General features: G+C 26.6%; 1 protein-coding gene across 2 annotated transcripts in view; it reads left to right on the plus strand.

Moving 5' to 3' along the window:
* Nucleotides 1–20,352, plus strand: part of LOC123293701 (ephrin-B2a-like) — a 331,992-nt gene that overhangs the window by 248,602 nt on the left and 63,038 nt on the right. The window contains exon 1 of one of the 2 annotated variants that reach the window (XM_044874594.1): nt 19,007–19,049. The exons of the other annotated variant lie outside the window; for it this stretch is intronic. The gene's annotated coding sequence lies outside the window, so the exon portion shown is untranslated. Of the gene's footprint in view, nt 1–19,006; nt 19,050–20,352 lie in introns of those variants that run through there. 2 annotated transcript variants of the gene reach the window in all.

Below are 20,352 nucleotides of genomic sequence, written 5' to 3' on the forward strand. Positions count from 1 at the left end.
GTGACTGTTCATAGGGTATAAATGAATACATTGTCATGCTGATAATATACTGTTTTTATGCGATATATCTAATTATGCATTTCTTTTCCTTTGTACAGTTATTAATCTGCATCCATAGTCTCAATTGAAATCTTAATACAGAGGTCAGAAATAAAATTGCAATATTTTTAAATGAATAAATTTTTATAAAAATGCCAACGTGATTTGAATTATACTCTTGCAGAACAGAGAGAGCAGATAGTTGATGAGGAATTTATTTGATGCGATGAAGAGTTTTTAGTTCATCTAAATGATGATTTACTTTTATTATTGTTCAAAAACTTCCAACACTCCAACAGTAACAGTAACAGAACAGAATGAATGTCATGTGGAATTAAAATTAAATTTAAATATAAATCCTTCTCCTTTCCATTTAATTAAATTAAATACAAATAAAACCACATAAATCATAGAGTTAAATTGTAAAATACAAGCAAAAAGGTATAGTGCAAATAATAAAGGGTGAGTCGTAAGGAACGTGTCTAACTTTACGAGTGGATTTTCATTCGTCTTTTATATTCAAGTTACTGCAATTTTTTATTTTAGAACTCTATAAATAAATATCTCTGGAAATAGTAAACTGAAATAAAGTTGTTTGCAAGATAAATTGTAGTAAATTTTATTATCTACTAAGGACTCCAAACGATTAGATAATCTATTTATTCATTCATTGAAAATTTTTCAAAACGCCCTCAAAATGTTCTTCGAATCGTTCGGATCAAAAGTTCTCATGGCCACAAATTTTTTTTACGAGTAGCTTTCGAGTTACAAGCGATTAAAGTGACACATACATTATAGTTATAGTATATGACTATTGTGTATGTTTGTGTATAGCTGTTTTATGCTGTTCTGTCTTGTGAGTTGGTGTGTTGTACGTACGATGCTTCATTATTAAGACGATAGTCATGTACTATAAGTGAAATATAATATGTGTAGCTTTGACCGCCGGTTTGTGAGCTTATGATCAGAAAGATATGCAGAATATTTTGGGGGGGAATAATATTATAATTAAATTATTCATTGTAAAGAATTTCTCGACCAATTTTAGAGAAATTGAAATTTTATAATAAACAAAACGAAAAAAGATACAGCTAACAAAATTTACTACAATTTATTATCCAATCATATTTATAAGATACAGTTTTACATGAATACTTAAGTATAAAGTGATGAATTAAAATTACTGTAACTTTTAAACTATAGACAATTGAATAAGAACTTCTAAGAGACTACAAGCTACTTTTAGTGCTAGACACATTCTTCCTGACTCATCCTGTTTATTTATACACACTTACAAAATTGTTATTCGAATTGTACTTTTAAAGTATATGTATATAAAGTATGAGTATATATGTGTGAGTTGAGTTAACGCGTGCAACTATTTAACTCTGAATGAATAATTTTGTCAAAAAATATCTGTTAATTAAAAACACTTTCTTTCATTTAAATTTTAGAATATTGTTATAATTAAATAAAACAAATGAATATAACAACCAAAAGAGTTAATTTTTTATAACCTTGTAAATGTTTGAGTATCATTGTTTGAACTGATTATAGCTATTTAAATTATTCAATTGCATAAAGTACATTCCTAAAAATAATTGTACTTATAGAATCATATTTAAAATAAATGAGTTTCTCTACTTTGAGTGCTAAAATTGTGGCTAATCTATGTATTCGCACCGTGCGTGAGTTTTATTGGAGGCGTTTTTATAGAATTGTATGGATGCATATATAATTTTCTGGATTGCATTTATGATTTACATTAAAAATTTAATATTATTGTCTCACAAATTTAAATAAATAATTATGATAATTTACATTTGAAAAATAATATTTGTGCAATTTGATTTCTTATTTTCACAATTTCTAATGCATTAAGTTTAATTCATTAGTGTTTTTTCAATAATTTTAATTTGACATTTACTATAACATTAACATGTAAAGAATTGCATTTTGTTAAAATATACCCCCTTCAGGACCCACAATAAAAATATTTAACTAGATTATAAAACTATTATTAATTAGCTAGTTTTATAATCTAGCTAAATATTTTTATCCTAAGGGGATATATTTTAACAAAATGCATAATACAGCCCACAGAAATGCTCATCTTAATTTGAATAATGTAAATAATTGCAAATTAGTCATAACAGCCTCCTTTATCGCCAAAATTTTTCGCTGAAATCGCTGGCATCGTTTTCATCGCTGGCAGAATTTCAAATATTTTTACGTTCTCAATGGATTTACGGCAATTTTTTAGAATATTTATAAATCCTTCAACAGAAACCCATTAAAAAATCAAATCTTGAACTACTATTGAAAAATCATTTATAATTTGTACATTAACAGGTACTATAAAAGTTTTGGATTCAAAAATTTATAATAGACTTTTTCAATATATTTCACTGTTCATATTTAATGATTGACAAGAACATTCACATATCCATGTGAATGACACTTCCTTTATTTATTGATGGCAACAAAACATTCTATTATGTCCATTACTTACCGCCTTTTTCACATACATGGTCATTTTTGATAAAAGTTAGTGGAGGACTATTATAAGTTGTTCTCACAAAAATATATGACAGTAAACTAAAATGAAATTTCAAAAATACTAAATTTTTTTGTATAAAGAGGCATTTAGTAGTAGCTTTTTTATTTTACACCGAAAATGCAGCACTTTTGAGGTTTCAAATATTTTATATGGTATACATCTCACAATGCCAATGAGTTTTTCCACATAAACAATCAACCCTACAACGGTACAGAAACTATAGAATTTTTTACTACTGCATTTTACGGATTTAAAATCCAGGCTTGTGATTAAATACATGTCATACTTGAGGTTATAGCGTTCCGTGACGTCACGATCTATGAAACAAATGATGACGCTATGTATGTGAGTGTTTTTTTACGAGTTAAAATTTAAAAAAAAAATACTATCTACACGTATCATCACGTGACTTCAATAAATGTGTTTTCTAAATCAAGATTTCTAATTCGAAGTAAGCTAATTAGTTTCTAATTAGGAATGTTTGTTGAAAATTTGTAGTTCTTTTTATCATATATAAACATAGTGTGGGTAGTAGTTCCAGTTAAAATGATCTTTCAACGTTTTAATTCTATTATACAAAGTGTTTTATTAACTACACCTTTGCAAAAAATGTATGAAATATTTTTGAAATAATTCTCAATGCTTTCACGTTTACGAATTTTCTTAAAAAACAACAGTTCTCGCCTCAGAAATCAATGTACAAAATATCTGTTAATTTTTTACTCAGATCAAAGAAATATGCATTTTAAAAAAAAATTTCAGATAAAAGTTATATATTTTTTCCTACAAAATACAAAAAAATGAGGTTGAACATCTTTTGAAAAAATGACCATCACCTTAAAAATAAAACATACATTTGGAATTGATCGAACTTTCAAATGAAACTTTTGTTTGAAACAATTTATTTATATTGATTTATTTTTTAGTTTTTTTGCAAATGTCTAGTTAAAAAAGGCACCCTGTAAAATAATCATGCTTCAGTGCTTCAATTTCAGGTGAGAAAGTTCACGTATATCTTTCATCAACATTAGTTATCAGCTTTTGACAGTATTTTAGGGTTCCGTACCCTTTCATTTAATTCTAAAATACCAAGGACTCCAACTACTTAAGTTGACAATATAGGAGCAAGGGGGCGAGAAAGTCAGGGGTGTAGCTCTGAAAGTAGTTTTTTTCATTCCTATTACTTATTTATTTGTTTATCCATTCTGTTTTTCAAATACTCCTTTTCCATATACCTTTGCCATATTGTGCTTGGATTGCTAAAAGCTATTTAAAAATATATGCTTCATTGCTTCACTTATTTTGATATTATGTACCTTTTACAAGATCAACATGCCGATTGAATAAACTTACATTTTCGAATTCTACACATCACAACATCTCATTAGTTGATTATCTGATTATGTAATCATTCCTAATTGCTCATTACTAAAAATAAAGCATTCAATCAAGGTTCTTTATTTAAAAAAATATATAATAAAACACAATAGAAATAAAAAAAATAAAATAAATAAAGAGAGATAACATTTTACATGAAATTTGTTATTTTTTTCAATCGATTAGATAATGTAAACATATGATAGAATACTATAAAAGAAAATGATGATTTTATTAAAAAAATGTGTCAATGTTCCAAAACGAATGAAAAATAAAGTAGTTCGTTCGTATTATATATTATTATTATATAAAATAATATACATTTTATAGAATGTAAAACTTGAAAATGAAATTCTCAATTATTATAAAATCATTTAATCTAATGATTTTATGTTGAAAATCAAATTCAATTAAGGAATTATTTATTTTTGTTGACATAAATTCAATGCTTTTATATTTAATAATGTCGTTAAAAATTATTTAATATTTTTCAAATATATACTTTGTGTAATTTCTTAAAGTAGCTGCTATTACGAAGTGTATACTAAAAATATCTGTTGTCAAATATTTACACATCGTGACATCTGTCTAGAGAAAGAAAATAGTGTTTGGTAGCGACAAACATAAACCCTATGTGTTCATTTCATCACGTGGTCCTAATTGTCGATTTAAGATGTATTGCTATAGTCGGAGGTCTTCTGGATAGTGTTGCCGGAACTCTAGTTCGAAACGGCTTATCTACCTTATTTTGATTAATCAGCCATTTTTTTTATTTATTATTTCTCCCAGGGTGCCATTTTTTTATTATTTCTTCTTAAATTACCCTTTGGGAAGTTTAAATGAGAGCCTACTCTTTATTTTTTATATATTCTCATTTTGGCCGGTGATAAAATTTTCAACACGATGAAAAAGCTTTATGGTAGAAAGTAATACCGTTTTAAAGATTTTAATGAAATTGTACGGCTACCACTTTCAATATTACAGAATAGAAAACCCGGTAAATTAATTCATGAAATGCTAGCGGAAAAGTGGAGCTTTTCTCACAAATATAATTGTTTTCGTGGTTCTTGCTTGAGTAGGTCTCTATTTTTCATCTTAAAAAACTTGCTAGATTTATATTTTCAATCATCGAATCTATTCCTAGGAAAATCTAACGTTGAAATCTTTATTCAATGATTTGAAAGGGAAAACAAGTGTCTCAAAACCTATAACGAAAGGAAGTTTTTGTTTATAAGAAAATTAGGAAAATGATGTACCGACTGTCTACCAGACTTTGTACACTCTAAGTCAAAATAAACGTAAAAGTTAAACCATTCTAAGTGATATTACTATCACAGTACATGTAATTCACATACAATGTTATAGCTATAGCATTTAGAATGATAAAACACGTTCGTTTTTTATGAGTGTTTTTTGAAATATATCTATGTTTGACGCAAATTAAATCTACCGCTTAGATGTGTACAATTTTACTATAAACGCAAAATATGGAAACACTGTGAAGATGTTTTCAATGTTACTCCCCCCGGTTGATAAAAAAGAGAAAAAATTTAAAAGTTGCTATTAAATGGAGGTACTCGTTAATTTGAAGCACTCTACAAGTAATTGGAGAAAAAGATGTATGTTCTTAAAATTTCCTTGGCTCAAGATTCTTTGTAAAATTCTTGAATTTTGGCTTCCCTACTTAATATCCCTTTGCCATTTGTTGTATTTGTGGCGTTATTACTAAAAAGCTACTTAACTGATTTAAGTGATTCTATATTTCTTCTTTGGACCAGATTAGCTGATTAAAATATCTAGATAGCTGATTAAATGAAAACGTTATATTTCTTTTCGAATATAATTACTTATTATACCATGTATATATGAAATATACATAGTATATTAAGTTTAGTCCCAAGTTTGTAACGCTTAAAAATATTCATGCTAGGAAAAAAATTTTGGTATAGGTGTTCATAGAATCATCTCATTAGTCCATTTTCGGTTGTCCGCCCGTCCGTAAACCGTTAGAGATAGAACAAAAGTTTAAATGTAGTGTTCCTTATCAAAAAATAAACAACTTTTGTTTGAAACATTTTTTTGTAAACATCACTGTTTACTCATGAGGGCACACATTAGATGTAAATTTTATAGTATGCATTAATATGGGATTATCAGTTATGTATGTGTCACTGTCTATACATAGTATTTCAACAATTAACTCAGTCAATTGTTTGTTTTCACTTGTGTATATTTAATACATAGAGGTTAAAATATATCATATTGTGTGTAGTAATAGTGAAAAGAATATTACAGAAAAAAAAAATTAAAGTGTAAAGAAGTAAGGGGTGAAGAGAAAGAAATATTCTTTCCAACACTCACTTTACTTACTATACCTTTCTAGTATTATTAAAAATAAAAAGAAAACTTGATTGTCAATATTTACATTTAAGTTTCCATTTTTAACAAATAAATAAAAACCAATCAAACCGTTGATAGGATGTCAATGCAATTGAATAGCTTCATGGTGAGGTTTTGACAAGATAAAATTTCAACGCCATTCTCTGTTTTCTACATATACACACATATACAGGGTGAAACAGAATTAACGTAGTGATGAAGGGTATAACTTTTGTATATGCGCTACTTTTAGAATATCTCTATCTCTATCTCTAAAACTAGCGAATGGTTTTTAATGAAACTGTACAGCAATATAGTTCATACTTCAGAATAACACATGAGATATAATTTATAAAGGTATATTAATAAAAACTTAAAAAAAAAATTAATTTGACATTACCATAAATTACAGATTTCTGTAAAAATAGTCAATCAAAAATATTTCACGACAATCTTTTCTGATATACTCAATGAATAATTACGACTATTATACATTTAAAAAAATAGAAAACCATACATATAATTTACCTGTGTAAAACAATCCTTACCATTATTTCGAGTGTAATAGAAAGGGGATAAGCGAGAGCAATCTTTATCAATCTATACTTTTAAACCCAGCGAAGCGGGTGGGTATCACTCTAGTCCTATAATAATTCAGAATTTTTAATAACCTTAACTCAGATTTTATACTGAAACAGGCTGGATTAGGTATTTACTTTAGCTGAAAGAAGGTAGTATCTTTCAATAAGAATCTTCATAATAATATCTGTGACACTCAACTCAGATATAAACTGTATATAAATGTCTAGATAAATGATAAGTCTATGGTGACAATATTGATTATTCATAAAAATTGTGATATATTACGTATAAAGCTAAACGTATTTATATATTGTTGTCGTAAACTTACTACTACGTTCGACTACTCGTTTTGTACAAATAAATATTATTTATTCATCCGTGAGCTGTAAATTTTGAGAATATATCCTTAAAAATTTTGAATTTTTACTCTGATTATTTTTATTTTTATTTATTTATTTTTTTTTGTCAAGCTTAATAATACTCATCCATTCATTCAATATAATATAAATCGGATTCGAAAAGAAAAAAAGATTGATTTTCATGCTGTTTTTACGTTTTTTGTAATATTAAGTTCCTTTGTTACTCCGTAGAGAATGCCGTAAGGGTGCTTAGTGAAAACAATTTTTATCATTTAAGCTTAAAAACTTAAGCTTAAAAGAGGGAAACGAAAAAACAAGAAAACTTTAAGCAAATAGGGGTTGTGTTATGTATTTTTTCTACAAATAAACTGTTAATTTTGAGAAAAAATAGATAATATTTGAAAACCTCGACAATCGCACATTGGGGCTTTCAAACTTTTTTAATGTTACGGTAAAATTAGCTAATCAATAGTTTTGGCACTCGGTTTTTGGCAATAAAAATACTTTGTGTAACGACAAACTATTTTAGGATAAACTTTACATAAATCAAGCAAGGTAATAAAATGTGTTAAAATAAATTAGTGCAAGAAAAATTATAAATGTATGAATAAAAAAATATGATTTTTTTATTTATTAGATATGTTATGATTTAATAATATTCACCAATATATTAAAATATATTACATTGCATTATTCATATTTACTGACCCCCATATGTTGTGGTTACGTGCATATAATACAGCTTACAATTTTTTTTTTCTATATTTTTTTGTGTTATAACTTTTTTAGACATAAATTTGAAAAATGTTTTAGATTGATATATAGAATGAATAATTTTAAATAAACTTTAAATAAATTTTTCTTTTTGTGTTTTCTAGTGAAAAATTTTGTTAGTATTTCTCATATATGAAAAAAAATGCGATGAAAGGTGGAGATATTATGTTGAGATATGTATCTTTTTTAAGAATAAAAACTTTTTAGAAAAAAATAAACCTAACTAAAAAGTAATGAACTAAAACGTAATCAATTAATAGTTTTGCAAAAAACATTTTTATATTGTTAAAAAGAAAATTTAATATTCTGTTTTTCGATATTGAAGTTTTTTACCGTTTTTATTGATTTTCAATATACCAGGTGTTCGATTTCAAAAAATCCAGCTCAAAAACTTCGTCTACGAAGGGTTCTTAGAAAATTGAAAAAAGGACCTTCTCACAGAAGTCTAAAATTTAACCTTACTTTCAGGATGTTTGAAAGTTTAACTCATGTTGGTAAATGGTGAGAGACAAAGATAATGTTCAAATTAGAAAGTTATTCTTTATAAAAATCACAAACGATTCTTTTGTTGTTTGGTATAGTAATTTTTCCATTTTTAAACAAAAGAGAAACTGAAACTTGTTTGACCAAACCTGAAAATTAGTGGAAATGCTCACAAAGTAAGAACTTCATAGCAGAAATAAGGCAACTTTACTAATGTGGTGACAGAGTCAGTAATTGTATCTAGACTTATCGCTTCCGTGCATTCATCTTCACGTAATTGATGATAATTTTAGACATGTAAAATACAATAGGGGATCGGACTAAATTTTTTTTATCATTTTAGGTGAAGAATTGTCACTGGACGTGGAGAAAAGTGAAGTTGGTTTTTAAATAAAAACTTTACAAGTATGCCAAGATATGAACGTTTAAAATTTTTAATAAGACGAAGAGGAAGATACCCACTAGTGACGTCATATATGGGTGACGCAATTGAAATAACATATAAAATTTTGTTTTGCTAAAAAGAGAGGTTTGAATGCAATCATTGATTGCTTATAACTTCTTCGTTTTCTAATCAATTTTAATTTCACTTTCAAATTTTGTCCTGGTATCAAGTCTAGTTTTACATTTTTATACAATTAGCAATGCTTCATAAGGCTCAGTGTAACTTTTTATAAAACTATATTTTAATGAAAAGACAAATTTTCACCGTTAGGCAAATTAAACACCTCTTTGGTATTTGAGCTCCGTTATAAAAGAAACAAAAAACAAAAAAATAAAACTCAAAGATTATATAAAGAAAGTTCAGAGAAAATAGAAGTTAAAATGATTTAGAATGTTAAAAATACTAGTTTTTTTTTTTTGTAAAACAATATTTAAAATTTTGTTTGAATTGTGTGATGATTGTTAAATCACGCCATTTATATAATGTTAGAGAAGTTTTTCAATAGTGGATATTTACCTTTTATATATAATATGATTCGTACTTGTTATGAATACACGAGTGCATCTAATCTTTACGTACACATACAATGAAATGTGAAATTTAGTTTGGATTTTAGAAAAGTTTTATTATTTTTTGTTTTTTTTATTTTGTAGGTGTTTTCTATGTGTATTGAAAATCATTTTTAATTCGGAATAACTTTTTTTTTTTGGTTTAAACTTAAAAAGTTCAAAAGTTTTATATTATATTTTAGCATCGTATATTTAACCTATTTTATTCGAATTCTATTTGAATTCTAATTTGTTCCATTTCAACATAATCAGATAAAATCTGAGGGTGTTCTTTGGTTCGGATTTTTATGAATACTAAATTATACTTCAAGCTCAAGCGAAAAAGAGTTTTATGAATAAGGCCTCAGCTGAGGTATTCATCAGTTTTCAATAGAATGAATTGTATTCGGGTTTGTTAAACCTATTATTTTATATTGTAAAGGGTGTTTCAGACTTGCGAGGCACTATTTAAGATGCGTGTTTACTGGCTTAAAATAAGAAAAAAGTTCATGTAAACATACTCCCGAAAGTAATTTATTACTGAGATATTGGAGCAAAAAAGATATTTATTTAACAATAATTAATAGTAAATTGTAAATAGTAAATTATTCAAAGTAATTGTTCAAATATTCATTTAACAATGCAATATTCAATATAATTTTTCAAAGTTGCTGCCGTTTTATTTAATCAGGCATTCAACATGGTCCATCCAAGCTTCTTTGGCACTTAATACTACATCAGGACGATTCTTGATAACTGTTGCGGCTTCTACGATCTGATTTTATGTATGTTTTACTGTGGTGTATGAGCTTTATTATTGTAAAGTTTCATCAACATCCATTAAGTAGTTTTCGAAATCTTCCAGTGAAGCGGGTGGGTAACTGCTATTTTTATAATAATAGTCTATGTTTTATGCTGATGTATGAGCTATATTATTATAAAGTTTCATTCAAATCCATTTAGTAGTTTTTGCCTGAAAGCGTATCAACCAACCAAACAAAGTCACTTTCGTATTTATAATATATAGGGAATGGATAACACTCACAGTATTCACTCTGTATATACTTGGAGTTTAAGTATTCACTTACTTAAACTCCAAGTATCTACATAGAGTATTTTACCAATTAACTTTGCTAACAATTACATAGGTACATTTGTTGTGTATCCTTTTTTCGTATTAAACAATATATTGACCGTCACCGAAGCATAAAAATTTCAAAAACTAAGGATATTTGACTTGTTTTTAATTAAGGTTTCCATTCTTATTTTATGTTGTGGTATTGTTTACAAGTTCAAACCAAATCACTTTTGATCCTTTTTATAGTTAGGTATATCCATACCTAACAGTAAAAAGGAATATCTAACTAAATTCTCACTGTTTTTGTATGAAAACCGTAATTATCATTTATATGGACAGGAAAACAAGGATATAACATCAATGACAACATTAAATTGTTATCAACGGATATCATCAGTTTGTTAAATCATCAGTTCGTCTATATCATCGGTATGTTTAAGCATGTAGATGCTTATTTTATAATGCGGAACTCAACATAAAAGTCTATTGTTCACACTAATTATATATAATTCTATGTATTGACTTTAAGATACATAGATTTGTATCAATAAAGTGATTATTGTTATTGATAATAATTATTTTATATTCAATATTTAAACAAAAGAACATTTACAATAACTGTTTTAATGTAAATAAAACTTTCATATTTTATTATAAATTATTCACATTCAAATACTGGGAAAATTATTTGACTGTGTGACTACTGGTGTCTTTAAATAGAACTATGATAACAAATAAAAAAACTTTTAATCTTTTAGGTAGTTTTCTTGAAAACTGTCATAACTGGTTCGTGAGATAATCGAGGCGAAAGAATTCGAATGAACATACGCACATACACACACATTGCGGCCTTGAAACTGCGGAAATATGAAAAAATGGAAATTTTCAAAATCGGCCCCATTACATTTACTACCTCTGGGAAGTTAAAAATCAAAGTACAAAATTTAGAGTCTTTAAGAATTTTGTAAATAACTAAAAATAATAATGAAATATTTGAATATCTTTTCAATTTAAGTAAGAGGTTTTTCTGTAATGAATAATGTTTACACGTTTCGATGAAAAATGTGAACAAAACTTTAAATTTAATGTGGTTTATATAATAATAACGTTAGAAAGAATGATTTAGCTCGTATAAAATCATGATTACAAAATTAAAGGTCTTATTATATATAATTTATTGTTTTTCTTTAAATAAATTGAAAATCAATAAAATTGTTATAAAAGTCTTATTTAAAATAATCATGTTAGTATGTGTAACTACTTTCAAAAATTGTTTAAATTGAATTGAGACTCTTAAAGTAGGATAATATTATTTTACGATAAACAAAATTTTATATAATTCATTTAGTTGAAAACTTAGTTTAAGATTTTCACTAAGTATTTTTATAAATAATAAATTTATTTTTTATAAACATATTCTACTTTAACTAAAGACATCACACTTTCTTTTAAAGATAAGAACGAATTTTTTTAAATTTCTTCTTTTTCTGTTTAAAAAGAACAACGTAATAAGAGTTTCAAGTGCGACCAATACTTAATCAGTCAATTAATTCAATTATGTCTTTAAATAGAATACAATATCATCTTCCAATCAAAAATCAATTAAATCTGTTTTATTAAGTATTTGTTTTGAACAAAAACCTAAACCCAAAAATGATTAAACTATGGTAACCTATCGTAAATTTGCGACCGTTCTTGTGCAAGGATAATCGAAATTTATTTGAAAGTATTTACGAGCATTCCCCGGAAAGGGCTTAAGAGGTAATTTTGAAAATTTTTCGGTAATGGTATCTCTGTCCTTGAAATATCAATCTTTTGATAAATATCAGTCTTCGGAATAAAGTATTGGTTAATAATTATACTTAATAACACATATTTTTCACAATTTCCTTCTTATCTTACTTATTATCTTATCTAAGTTATTTCATTAAAATTTTATTCCAAATCAATGTATTATTTTCAAACCGGATGTATTATTTTCAAGTACACAATATTTACTGTGTTTTATCATAAATAAGTAATTTCTAGAACATGCCATTGAATTCTTTTTCGTAATTTTTCGTCGTTTTTGTACAAATTGTAAAAGTAAAATTGTCTCGAAAATAAATTCAATTTTCAAAAAATAAACTTGTTGATTAGTATTTGTTGATTATAAAATTTTTTTCCCTGATATAAGTAGAGAAATTCTATCTCCGATTCTCCGATGCATTTTTTTCTCTTCTTCAATCCTTTTGTGACACCCTGTAGTGTAAAAACTATCAGTTTTTTTATTTATTTAATATTTCAATTTGGTACAGAGCTGCAAATTTATGACCAAAAACGTTATTAGGTACAATAAAAACAAATGATTGCCTTACATAATAATATTCAGATGAAACATTGTAGCGTATTATTTGATCTTCTTCAAATGGTTTAATTTGAATTAATCAAACTCTATATAATTTGAAACACGAAACCCGTTAATATTTTGTTATATATATATATATATATATATATATATATATATATATATATATATATATATATATATATATAACAAAATATTAACGGGTTTCGTATATATATATATATATATATATATATATATATATATATATAAATTACGTGTAACGTTGTTTGTCCCCGATGGACTCCCCAACTACTGACCCGATTTTAAATTTGCTTTGCACACCGTGCAATTTGATCCAACTTGAACGATAGGATAACTTACCTCTCAATTTATAATCGCAATATTATTTTATTGCAAATTATTTGTCTATTATTTGACAGTCACAATTATCTGTTTACTCCAAACGATTCCAACAGATGGCGATGTTTGCTGACTGGATTGATTAAGTATTCAATAGATGGCGCTATGTTAAAAATACAAACGTTTCATATAAACTACAATTACTTTTCACCTTGAATAGTTTTCTACAATGTAATATAACAAAAACCTCAGTCAGCAACGCGTGGTCGGATTTGCTAGTTGTAATATATATTCATATTTAAATTATATAAGTACTCGAATTACATTTGCTATAGGTAATACAATCCAAACTAATTTTGGTTAATTAATCCTAATTAATTAGAAATATTTAATATTATAAGGAGTATTATTAAATGCTAACATTATCTCTTTGAAAATGAAATATATCTATCCTAAAAACACATCTATTTATCCACCACCAAACGGTAGACTAGGAATTATTGATTTAAAGGGTCATTAGACAAGGAGCAGTGGATATTTTTTGATATTTCGTAACTTGAACATTCAACGATTTGTAATAAATGATTCAAGCGCTTTCAAGAATATAAATAGTTATATTAAAAGTTTTTTGATACAAACATAAAACTAAATAAAAATGTTTAAAGATGATAATTGCAACCAATTTCAGTACATATAGTTTTTTTACAGTTGTTTTTTTGTATGTCTCCTATTTACTATCCTTCTTACTACTATATACGAAAAATTAAATTTACTAGAATAGTAGAAAAATAATATAAAACATGATAATTTTCTAGATAATTACCAAATTTGGCTTCATCAAAATTTTATTAGAAACATTTAATGGTTTTTAGGGGTCGTTATTTATAAAAATACGCAGAATAGTCTGTTAGCTATGATCCTATTTTTTCTCTTATCAAATCCATTCATAGTTCCCTGTTTTTTCATCCCATCAGCATGGTTTTCTGCCCTGTTGTTCTGTGTCCTGTTATAAAATCTGCTGTATTAAATTGAAACGAAAAGAGATAACAGGCTGAAATTTATAGCATGTTTAGGACGTAAGAAGTATGTTTGAGTTCGTAAATGAGTAAGATAGGGTAATTGGGTCTTGGATCCGTAGGATCCATCTTGTAAACCTGTTAGGGATCGAACAAAATTTTAAATTTAAAAAATGTTTCTTATCAAATAAACAGCTTTTGTTTGAAACATTTTTTTAATAAACATCACAGTTTACACGAGCGGGCGCAAGTTAGGATAAAACTATCGGTGTTTATTTTCTCCAGAACTAAAAAAAAATACGGTTGGTAATTTGCAGATAGCTTCAATTGGTAATTGTGTAACAAAATTTCAAAAAAAAAATACAAAAAAATACTTTCGAAAATTTTCGTAAACCAAAACCAATGGCGGCCGCAAGTCTAGCACATTGACATTAAACATTTTCTTCACTTGTTAACTATAATTTTTTGAAATATAACAACTAAATCTATTTTAAAAATGAAATAAAATTTCAAACGGAAATAAAAAGAGAAAAAAATACGGAAGAACAGTATTATTAACAAGTGAATACCATTCACACTTGACCGACTTTTTTGTTTATTACATTCAATTATTCTATTTTCAAATATTTCCTAACATGTACCTAGAGAGAGAGTGTATTTATATTATTAAGGGTTGTATTATTGAATAAGTTATACCTAAACGAAAAATAAACGAAAGAAATCTCGAGAAGAAAAAGCGTACGTTAGTGAAAAACAGAAAAAGAATATTATTACCACTGTTTTTCTAATATTTATTATTCTCATTCATACTACTTGTAGTAATTCCCAAATGGTCACTTTTATAATAACAACCCTTAATAATAAAATAAATATCTGCTATTATATCGACCCGAATACGAGTTGTAGCACAAAAAAAAACTGTTCTCAAGGTCTTTTTATATTTAGTTCAGAATGAATAAGAAAGAGTGATTACCAAACTTTCTATAATTAAAAAAAAAAAAAAAAGTCGATTAGGAATAAAGGAGGTTTGCTCATTGACGAAATAGAATGAAATGTCGTAAATGATAAATTGTTGTTGATTTTTCAAGAGACAATAATATTCTATTTTTTCGAGTTTCAAAACAATAAGATTTGTAATAAAATTTAGTTTTTTGTACTTGGTTCTGAAAATTTTTTAAAAATACAAATAAACAGTTTTCGAAGCTTGATCTATTAAGAAAGCAGTCTACGATTAATAAAGCTAGGCTCGATTTTAAATTGTATGAATTTCAGTTATTTTACTATTTGGCTATTAATAATAGAAAGATAATTAGCCGAAGAAATTAGAACTGTCGTATTTTTGAGCAGTAATTGAGATACAGTTTTTTGAATTTGATATGTCTACAAACTAAATAACGATGGAATTGAGTCTAAGATTTTTACTCGGGAGTTTTTGGGTCCGTTGAACTGGAAAATGGCCCTCGAAGGGGCCCAACGTGAGCACCATACACCTCGTCTCTTAGAGATCTTCGATATTTAATTTACATTTAATTTCCAATCTCTCCCTCATCACTTTTGTTCTAAAATTTTTTAGACGCACTCAAGAATCGAATACAAAAAAACACATCCCAATCCGTCTTAATGCTCAAAATTGACAGTTAACCCGTTTTTGTGCCTTTTTTGTTCTAAAATTTTGTTCTATCTCTAACGGTTTACAAGATGGGTCCTACGGACCCAAGACCCAATTGATCTATGTTGCTCATTTACGAACTCGACCTCACTTTTTACGTCCTTAGCACGCTATAAAAATTTCAGCTTGATATCCTCTTTTCGTTTTTGAGTTATCGTGAAGACAGACAGACAGACGATAGACAGACAGACAGACAGACAACCGGAAATGGACTAATTGGGTAATTTTATGAACACCTATACCAAAATTTTGTTGATAGCATCAATATTTTTAAGCGTTACAAACTTGGGACTAAACTTAATATACTATGTATATTTCATATATTCATGGTATAAAAATAATAATTCCATTAACAGAGATGATGCGTTTAATGATACGGACCATTATTGAAACCTAACAAATAAAGTAATAAATAAATAAATAAATAAAAGTATTTAGATATAAATATTATTTATTATATATACAAATATCTATACATATATTAATTTGTTAATTATTTATAAATCAATGATTGTTAGTTATGTATGTAAAAATTCAAATAATAAAACTGTGAAATACCTTTATCAAAGTTATTATTCATAAATTTCATAATAAATTTTCTATAAAATTATTTTATACACAGTGATTACAAAATATAAGTGATTTTATCTATCATAAATATAGGTTGTATTTTAAATAATTGGATTTATTATATTTTATTCATTCTTCAATCATATTTAAATTAGCATGGAACATTAAAATATAGGAATATTATTTATGCTGATTCGAATGTGATAAAATAAAATGAATAATAATTAATATGGAATTTATGTTTGTAGACAGGCGAAATATTTTGAGTTATTTCTAAACTCTAGTTTTAAAGGTAAATCACATATATGGTAACACAATGGGCTCTATAGCCAAAGTGTGTCCTTCGTGGACAGCCAATATAACCTGACCTAATCTTAACTCTGGTTTTTGTTGCGATTTTAAAATGAAGTAAACTTCATAATTTGAACTCTTATAAGGTCCAAATCTAATTTGAAGTGTATATTTTGAAATTATATTTCTTGTTATGTATTGAATCTTCGATACGCGTTGAGTTGTACACAGCAATCACAGCAGCGGTAGAACCATCGTACAGCTTAAAGGCAACCGAAGCTACAACACTTGCAAGAAATATACAACATATATAACACCTCTTTCTACACGCATTGCTTAAAGCATGTACTCTGTCATACTCGTGGGAAATCCCTATACCAAGATGTAAACTAAACATAGTGTATAATCGACAACATTGAATGTGGAAATATTTTGTCCGAAACTCAAGAAAACGACTTGTAGTTGAATGAATCATTTTTGATAATTACACTTTCTAGTCAAGAAGATTACAAAATAATACGCCATGTAAAAAATTTTGATTCGATTACATAAATTAAGAACACATCTGCAACCAAATTTAACCTGGATACACAAATATAAAATCTTAGCACTTCTATTATAGAAATTATAATTTCTAAAATTTATTCACAAATCAAAAAGTTCAAAAGTTGTTTTGACTGTAGCATAGGATCACAAAATTTATCGAATTAAATAATATAGGCAATACCAATCAATTGAGTTTGTGGGAAAATATATTGAAAAAACTTTTAATTTCTTATTTGTAAATTTTATTAAAAAATTTTAAAAAGAGTGCACAGGCATACCCACAAAACTTAGGGTTAACTAGAGCTCACAAAATTTGGTATTTTGTTTGTGCGATTTTTCCTGCTCACCTTGTACATTATGCATTACTTATTGTATGTACTATATTTTTTTGTAGACATTACTGTTAATAAAGATATAGACTTTAATTAAATTGTTTGAATAAAATAAATTGACATGTGTTTAAAAGTCTGTGGGTGTCAGTTAGTTATTATTGTCTTACATTATTAAATTTTCATAGAAACAAGTATAAAAAACACCTACGGTTTTTATTTGTTTTTAAAGTTTATTCATTATGATAAAAAGAAAATTTTTAATTTTTAGTATTATTTAAAATTTCATGATTTTCATTAAAATATTTTTTATTATGCTTCTTCAAATTAAATTATAATGTAGACAAAAAGTTTAGCGAATTACTCAAAATAAAAAATCAATTTTATAAATGTTATTAGAAAATTGTTAATTTTCTAGATGTTGGCTTTAGAAAATGGCGTTGACAAAATACTTAATAAAATTAAAACTAATTTGTAAAATAGTTTTTTCAAAAGTTTGTAAAAATGACTGGCCAGTTTGTGGAAATAAAAATCGACGAAGCAAAGAAATTTTCAAGCCGTGAGCTTTTTAAATTTCATTAGCTTTCTCAAATTTAATTATGTTTTCAAAATTTCTTTGCGCTTGCTTTAAATAGAGTATTTGGTTATTATGATCGCATATTAATCATGTTTAGTCCATATGTGATTGAGTCAACTTCGTGAAGATTGTTGTTACCAGTTAATATATTGATCATTTTTATAACATTTACCATATTTTTGACATATATGAAACAAGCATTAATTAAATTGTTCTACTAGGCTCGAAAACACACTTTGAGGTTTCCAAGTTTGGCCTCGAAAGTTAAATATGACAGTCAGTTCTAATCACTTCTACATAGGTTCAAATCAAATCGATCATTCAGTAATATATCTACTAAACATATATGTATTATGTTATCACAAAATGTATATTATTTTATCTTGGTAGCTGTATGGTAGGTATGTACTATACATATTATTTACGATATTGCGTCAATCAATTATATATTGACTCATTATAAAATAATCTAATAACTTTTTTTTTGTTTTGTTTTGTGTGTGTATGAGTTGTTACTATATTTGCAACCATCAAGTATAACATAAAGCCAGTCATATACATTTATTTGATGGTGAAAGTATAACATTTATATCAACGTGAAAGCTGTTAATTTGATAGATATATATATTTTTTTTTTTTTTTTTTTTATTTGTTCATTAATTATAATTTGAGTATTGAGTTTTGTTTATGTGTGTGTAAGTGAGTGTGGTGTATGTGTAATTTGTGAAACGATAGCATGTAAGTTTGATACTTTTCATCTAGCCAGTGAATTATTTATAGGTAATTTAAGTACTTTTTTCAATTTTGGATAAACTTTTGTTACTTTATTGCTTTATACTCTCCTATCTCAAACTGTTCCATTTTTTTCAATTTTGATGGTGAATTATATTAAAACTTGTCGATATAAGACGAAAAGTACGAATAAAATTTTTCGATATCTGACGTAATTTTCAAAATATCGAAAATTGAAAATTTTGTTTAATTATTCAGCTTTCGATATTTCGAAAACCAAGGCACATATCAAAAATTGTATTCATAGTTTTCGTCTACTTGCATGAAGTTATAGCAAAATGCATCATCAAAGTTGAAAATAAGATAAAAATAATTTCAACCCTAAATCTACTGTGCTCTTACTACATCCCTTATGTGGATATGTTTACTTTCTATTAAAAAGCTTTTTAACTCACAGAATTTAGTTAAGTTCAATAAATTTTAACACAAATATTTTTAAAGATCATATGTGCGTAACGTTGAGTTACATCTTATTTTAAAACAAACTTTTTTTTTAATAAAAAGAATTTTTCGTGTCAATTAATTATCCTACTATATAAAAACAAAAAGAAAACCAACTTCAAAAGAAAAATTTTAAAAATTTTTTTGGAGTCGGTGTCAGCCCAGGAAACAACTCAGTTTGAAAGAACAGCTACATTAGCTTGGCTGACACCGACTTTACTACATTATATGATCGTTATCTTTTTACTTTTTAGTGCATATTAATTTGTTTCGGAAAAGTTTTTCTTTTGAAGTCGGTTTTTTTTTGTTAAAAATTTTTTTTTATTTTGTGATTTTTAGTTAATCTGAAGTACACCAACTAATTTGTCACTAAAATAAGAATCATCGAAATCGGTTGGCGTGATATTGAGTTATTCGTCCTCTTGTCGTGCATACTTAATGCAAATTTAAAACTTTTCTCATGGATGGCGTTGTCAGAGCTGGACCAAAATGAAATGGAACCACACGGGAAGCACCAGCTTTCAAATAGATAAAGAATCATCAAAATCGGTTCACCCAGTAAAAGTTCTGACATAACACACATTAAAAAAAATACAGCCGAATTGATAACTTCCTTCTTTTTTGTTTGAAGTCGGGTAAAAATAAAATCTATTCTGAATATTATTCAATAAGCCTGTTGAAAGTTTTCTTACGAATTATATAATAAATGTATAAAGAACTATCTGCTAAGATATGTTTAATTTACGTGCGGCCTGTGAAATATAGATAGATCCAATATATTATTTCTAATTATTTATTTTTTTCAGGT

Source organism: Chrysoperla carnea, chromosome 2, assembly GCF_905475395.1.
Source record: "Chrysoperla carnea chromosome 2, inChrCarn1.1, whole genome shotgun sequence".
NCBI lineage: Eukaryota > Metazoa > Arthropoda > Insecta > Neuroptera > Chrysopidae > Chrysoperla > Chrysoperla carnea.